The following is a 7,332-nucleotide window of genomic DNA, read 5'->3' as shown; positions in this document are numbered from 1 at the left end:
AGTCAGCTTCCAGTCTTGTTTTTGCTGACTGTAGAGCCTTTCTCTGTCTTCAGCTGCAAAGAATATAATCAATGTGATTTTGGTATTGACCATCTGGTGATGTCCATGTATAGAATCTTATGTTGTTGGAAGAGGGTATTTGCTAGACTAGTGCATTCTCTTGGCAAAACTCTGTTAGCCTTTTCCAAGCTTCATTTTGTGCTTCAAAGCTAAATTTGCCTGTTACTCCAGGTATCTCTTGACTTCTTAATTTTGCATTCCAGTCCCTTATGATGAAAAGGACGTCTTTTCTGGTGTTAGTTCTGGAAAGTCTTGTAGGTCTTTATAGAGCCATTCAACTTTAGCTTCTTCAGCTTTAGTGATTGGGGCATCAACTTGCACTACTGTGATATTGAATGGTTTCCTTTGAAAACAGAGATCATTCTGTTGTTTTCGAGATTACACCCAAGTACTGCATTTCGGACTCTTTTGTTGACTATGATGGCTGCTCCATTTCTTCTAAGTGATTTTTGCCTGTAGTAATAGATATAATGGTCATCTGAATTCAGTTTGCCCATCCTGTCCATTTTAGTTCACTGATTTCTAAAATATCACTGTTCACTCTTGCCATCTCTTATTTAACTACTTCCAATTTACCTTGACATGGACGTAACATCCCAGGCTCCTATGCAATATTGTTCTTTACAGCATCGGACCTTACTTTCACCACCAGACACATCCTCAACTGGGCATTGTTTCTGCTCTGGCTCAGCCTTTTCATTCCTTCTGGAGCTATTTCTCTGCTCTTCTCTGTAGCATATCGGACACCTATTGACCTGTGGAGTTTATCTTTCAGCATCATATCTTTTTGCCTTTTCATAATGTTTATGGGTTCTGAAGACAAGACTGCTGAAGTGCTTTGCTATTCTCTTCTTCAGTGGACCATATTTTGTCAGAACTCTCCACCATGACCCATCCTTTTTTTGGGTGACCCTACATGGCATGGCTCATAGTTTCTTTGAGTTAGACTGGGTTTTGATCCATGTGATCAGCTTTGTTAACTTTCTGTGATTGTGGTTTTCATTCTGTCTACCCCTGATAGATGAGGATAACAGTTCTGTGGAAGTTTCCTGATTGGAGAGAATGGTTGTAGGGAAAACTGGGTCTTATTCTGGTGGGCAGGACCATGCTCAGTAAATATTTAATCCAATTTTCTGCTGATGGGTGGGGTTGAGTTCCCTGCCTGAGTTTGGCTTGAGGCCAAATTATGGTAGGAGTTCAGTTCAGTTCAGTCAATCAGTCGTGTCCGACTCTTTGCGACCCCATGAATCACAGTATTCAGGCCTCCCTGTCCATCACCAAGCCCCGGAGTACACTCAAACTCATGTCCATCAAGTTGGTGATGCCATCCAGCCATCTCATTCTCTGTTGTCCCCTTCTCCTCCTGCCTCCAATCCCTCCCAGCATCAGAGTCTTTTCCAGTGAGTCAACTCGTCACATGAGGTGGCCAAAGTATTGGAGTTTCAGCTTTAGCATAAGTCCTTCCAATGAACACCAGGACTGATCTCCTTTAGGATGGACTGGTTGGGCCTCCTTGCAGTCCAAGGGACTCTCAAGAGTCTTCTCTAACACCACAGTTCAAAAGCATCAATTCTTCAGTGATCGGCTTTCTTCACAGTCCAACTCTCACATCCATACATGACCACGGGAAAAACCACAGCCTTGACTAGACGAACCTTGGTTGGCAAAGTAACGTCTCTGCTTTTTAATATGCTATCTAGGTTGGTCATAACTTTTCTTCCAAGGAGTAAGCGTCTTTTAATTTCATGGCTGCAATCAGCATCTGCAGTGATTTTGGAGCCCAAACAACTAAAGTCTGACAGTTTCCACTGTTTCCCCATCTATTTCCCATGAGGTGATGAGACCAGATGCCATGATCTTCGTTTTCTGAATGTTGAGCTTCAAGCCAACCTTTTCACTCTCCTCTTTTACTTTCATCAGGAGGCTTTTGAGTTCCTCTTCACTTTCTGCCATAAGGGTAGTGTCATCTGCATATCTGAGGTTATTGATATTTCTCCTGGCAATCTTGATTCCAGCTTGTGCTTCTTCCAGCCCAGTGTTCCTCATGATGTACTCTGCATAGAAGTTAAATAAGCAGGGTGACAATATACAGCCTTGACGTACTCCTTTTCTTATTTGGAACCAGTCTGTTGTTCCATGTCCAGTTCTAACTGTTGCTTCCTGACCTGCATACAGGTTTCTCAAGAGGCAGGTCAGGTGGTCTGGTATTCCTGTCTCTTTCAGAATTTTCCACAGTTTATTGTGATCTACACAGTCAAAGGCTTTGGCATAGTCAATGAAGCAGAAATAGATGTTTTTCTGGAACTCTCTTGCTTTTTCCATGATCCAGCGGATGTTGGCAATTTGATCTCTGGTGCCTCTGCCTTTTCTAAAACCTGCTTGAAGGTGCGTCTTGAAGTTCACGGTTCATGTATTGCTGAAGCCTGGCTTGGAGAATTTTGAGCATGACTTGACTAGCTTGTGAGATGAGTGCAATTGTGCGGTAGTTTGTGCATTCTTTGGCATTGCCTTTCTTTCGGGTTGGAATGAAGACTGACCTTTTCCAGTCCTGTAGCCACTGCTGAGTTTTCCAAATTTGCTGTCATATTGAGTGCAGCACTTTCACAGCATCATCTTTCAGGTTTTGAAATAGCTCAACTGGAATTCCATCACCTCCACTAGCTCTGTTCATAGTGATACTTTCTAATGCCTACTTGACTTCACATTCCAAGATGTCTGGCTCTTGGTGAGTGATCACACCATCGTGATTATCTTGGTTGTGAAGATATATTTGTACAGTTCTGTGTATTCTTGCCACCTCTTCTTAATATCTTCTGCTTCTGTTAGGTCCACACCTATTCTGTTCTTAATCGAGACCATCTTTGCATGAAATGTTCCCTTGGTATCTCTAATTTTCTTGAAGAGATCACTTGTCTTTCCTACTCTGTTGTTTTCCTCTATTTCTTTGCATTGATCACTGAGGAAGGCTTTCTTATCTCTCGTTGCCATTCTTTGGAACTCTGCATTCAGATGCTTACATCTTTCTTTTCCTCTTTTGCTTCTCTTCTTTTCACAGCTATTTGTAAGGCCTCCTTAGACTGCCATTTTTCTGTTTGCATTTCTTTTCCATGGGAATGGTCTTGGTCCCTGCCTCCTGTACAATGTCACGAACCTTTGTCCATAGTTCATCAGGCAGTCTATCAGATCTAGTCCCTTAAATCTATTTCTCACTTCCACTGTATAATCATAAGGGATTTGATTTAGTTCATACCTGAATGGTCTAGTGGTTTTCCATACTTTCTTCAATTTACGTCTGAATCTGGCAATAAGGAGTTCATGATCTGAGCCACAGTCAGCTCCTAGTCTTGTTTTTGCTAACTGTATAGAGCTTCTCCATCTTTGGCCGCAAAGAATATAATCAATCTGATTTCAGTGTTGACCATCTGGTGATGTCCATTTGTAGAGTCTTCTCTTGTGTTGTTGAAACAGGGTGTTTGCTATGACCAGTGCGTTCTCTTGGCAAAACTCTATTAGCCTTTGCCCTGCTTCATTACGTACTCCAAGGCCAAATTTGCTTGTTACTCCATGTGTTTTTTGACTTCCTACTTTTGCATTCCAGTCCCCTATAATGAAAAGGATATCTTTTTTTGGGTATTAGTTCTAAAAGGTCTTGTAGATCTTTATAGAACCGTTCAATTTTGGCTTCTTCAGTGTTACTGGTTGGGGCATAGGCTTGGATTACTGTAATGTTGAATGTTTTGCCTTAGAAATGAACAGAGATCATTCTGTCGTTTTTGAGTTTGCATCAAAGTACTGCATTTTGGACTCTTTTGTAGACCGTGATGGCTACTCCATTCTAAGGAATTCCTGCCCACAGTAGTAGATATAATGGTCATCTGAGTTAAATTCACCCATTCCAGTCCATTTTAGTTCACTGATTCCTAGAATATCTATGTTCACTCCTGCCATCTCCTGTTTGACCACTTCCAATTTGCCTTTATTTATGGACCTAACATTCCAGGTTCCTATGCAATATTGGTCTTTACAGCATTGGACTTTGCTTCTATCACCAGTCACATCCACAATGGTGGTAATGGTGGCCTCCTTCAAAAAGACTTATGCCAGCATGCCATGGCTCCCAGGGCTGTTGTAGTCATTGCTCTTGACCCTGCAGCAGGCCACTGTCGACCCACACCTCTGCTGGAGACTCCTGGACACTCACAGGCAAGTCTGACTCAGTCTCTTGTGGGGTCATTTCTCCTTTCTCCTGGGTCCTGGTGTGCACAAACTTTTGTTGTGCCCTCCAAGAGTCTGTTTACCTGGGGGTTCTCAGTCCTTTTGCCAGATCCCAGGCTGAGAAACCTGTTGTGTGCCCTAGAACTTTTGAAACATTGTAAGAACTTCTTATTCTCCAGTTTGTAGGTTGTCTGCTCAGTGGCTCTACAATGGGGCTAATGGAGACCTCCTCCAAGGAGACTTACTCCACAAACTGTGCCTCCCAGGTCTGCTGCAGCCAGAGACCCTGTCCCCAGGCCCTTGTCAGCAGGTCATGCTGACACATGCCTCTGCAGGAGACACTCAAACACTCAAATGCAGGTTTAGCTCAATCTCTCGTGGGGGTCACTGGTCCTTTCTCTCAGTCCTGGTACATGAATTTGGTATGCAAATTGTCCTACTGATGACAGACTGAAGCTATCTAAACAAGGGCTGACATTCCTGACTTTGCTGATTTGTGAGATCCAAGGGACTCTATCTCTCCTAAGGAAAGATGCTGTTTTTGAAGGGTCAACTCAATTGTTAAACACAGTTTATAGGAGGCACAGTGCCTCAGTTCAGTTCAGTTCAGTCGCTCAGTCGTGTCCGACTCTCCGCGACCCCATGAATCACAGCACGCCAGGCCTCCCTGTCCATCACCAACTCCCGGAGTTCACTCAAACTCATGTCCACAGAGTCGGTGATGCCATCCAGCCATCTCATTCTCTGTCTTCCCCTTCTCCTCCCGCCCCCAACCTTTCCCAGCATCAGAGTCTTTTCCAGTGAGTCAACTCGTCGCATGAGGTGGCCAAAGTATTGCAGTTTCAGCTTTAGCATCAGTCCTTCCAATGAACATCCAGGATTGATCTCCTTTAGAATGGACTGGTTGGATCTCCTTGCAGTATAAGGGACTCTCAAGAGTCTTCTCCAACACCACAGTTCAAAAGCATCGATTCTTCGGCGATCAGCTTTCTTGCCATCACAATAATTTTAGAGATTCATTAAAATGTTTTCATTTAAAAAAAAGAAACTTTTAGGTGGAAGAAAATGTTGTAATATGTGATTAATACATGTCTTTTATACCAATGCATTTTTTTTTCGTTTAAATAAATTTATTTCTTGTAACTTTGCTCTCTTTAGATTATGTAGTTTTTGTTCAGTTATGAGAACAATTTTTAAAGGATAGTGGATTATTGGCTAGCTTAATGGATGGAATAGGAAAGTGGAAAATGTAAAATGCCAGGAAACATACATTCAGAGCTAGATACGCTTCTTCTCTGAGCCTAAACTGGCTAATCCATTAAACACAATCTCCTCAGAAAAAAGCACGAAGATTCTACCAACTGATACATAGGGTTTTCCTCGTTCAAATAAAAGTAGATATACCAACTAATCTAGAAGCTAGCTGAAATACAAAGAAGAACTCCCACTTAGAAGAATACCCCAGTTTCGAGATAAAATGCATGCATTTAAATGCGGTCCATCTGGCTGAAAGTTGGCACAAGATACTAAATTCTTCCCCAAAATATAAAGCACAAACGAAGATCACTTTATGATCTTGCTCTCAAATTGCTTAGCACTCCTCCACTTGCGAATACACTTGAGACAGTAGGTGTGGTTGCAGTTGGAGAGGATCCCGAAGCGGCGCTTGCTGGGGTTGGCTTTCTCATAGACCACCTCCATGCAGATGCCGCACACCATGTCCTTGCTCCGCTGAACCGCGAACGAGAGCTCCATGTCTTTCTCGTGGGCCTCGATGCAGGATTTTATATGCTGTGACCTCTGGGCCGCATCCGCGGGATGTAGGACCTGCAGCCCGCACATGTCACACGCGTCTCTGTGCAGATACGTGCAGTTCTCCCCATAGCGGCACTCCCCCACTGCAGCACAGGGGCAGAGCTGCACTTTGCTCCTTCTCCACGTCCTCCTTGGTCACTGAGCCCTGCAGGGGGGCTTCAGCGGAGGAAGGGGCAGTCAGGCCACAGTAGGGCTGCCCCGGAACAAACTCGATGGCATTCACCCAGTCTTCTGAACCGGCTCCTACAGTTGCAAAGTTTGAATTTCTTGACTCAGCTTCGCCCACATTCATATCAGCAGTCGGTCCAACTGATGAGAAACTCGAGGAAGCAGCAAGGGATGACTTTGCAGTTAGATCTGTAGCAGTTGCTTCTTCCTGTTTCAGTGGCTTGTTATGTTCATATATGCAGTGGTCTCCATAAATACAGTACCCTCGCTGAAAATACTTGCACACTACACCATATGGACTGTCAGAGAGGTCGTGTGAGTAGCGACAGTTATCTCCTTCCTTACAAACACCATGCATGAAATACTTGCAGGTGACCTGCTTGGTCCAGCCGCCGCCGCCACCGCTGTCGCTGCCGCCTCCCCTGCCCCCCAGCCCCGGGGACAGCGAGGTGGCTGCGGGGATAGGGGTGGGGAAGGCTGCCGCCGCTCCTGCTCCTGATGGTGTGGCTGTTGTTCCAGGAGCTGCAGCCTCCGCCATTACTGTTTATCCCACACAGCAATGGCGCCGGAACTTCCGTGATTACATAATTCCGGTCCGGCCGGGACGAGGAGAAGGCGGCCTGGGGAAGGACACTGAGGCGCCCGCTCGCTTCCCTCGGCCTCGGCCACCAATGCACTTTTAAAAATACAATTTTAATATTTTATGGAGAAAGGGGCCTGCCTAGGAAGGAAAAAGGGCCTAGGGCCCATGAACGCCATAACATGTTCTTGCTGACTTTAACTTATAATCATGATGAAAGAGAAAAGGTGGGCAGAAAAAATACATTATTGTGTGCAATGGGTTAATATTAGGCTTTTTAGATTCTGGATATTCCAAAATTAAATTTCAACCAATTTATCAATCATTCAGAGTGCTTTATGTTTTCCTTCAAGCTGAAGTAATAGATATAATGTGAACATGTTCCATCATCTTTCATTTGGAGGCTAAAACATGGTTCTTCATTGCATTCGAGTGAAAGGTGCCATTCCATGTGGCCCTGCTGCATTAGCCAGTTACTCATTCAAGATGGCATG

At 44.2% G+C, this 7,332-nt stretch overlaps 1 pseudogene; it reads right to left on the bottom strand.

The window, feature by feature from the left end:
• Positions 1-5,838: 5,838 nt before the first annotated feature.
• Positions 5,839-6,798, bottom strand: LOC129557408 (E3 ubiquitin-protein ligase makorin-1 pseudogene; annotated as a pseudogene).
• Positions 6,799-7,332: the final 534 nt, after the last annotated feature.

Source organism: Moschus berezovskii, chromosome 7, assembly GCF_049115385.1.
Source record: "Moschus berezovskii isolate FMDL1 chromosome 7, NW_MosBer_1.0, whole genome shotgun sequence".
In the NCBI taxonomy this organism is placed as follows: Eukaryota; Metazoa; Chordata; class Mammalia; order Artiodactyla; family Moschidae; genus Moschus; species Moschus berezovskii.
Note: the sequence above shows the minus strand (reverse complement) of the source record. Positions and strands in the feature narration are given on the sequence as shown.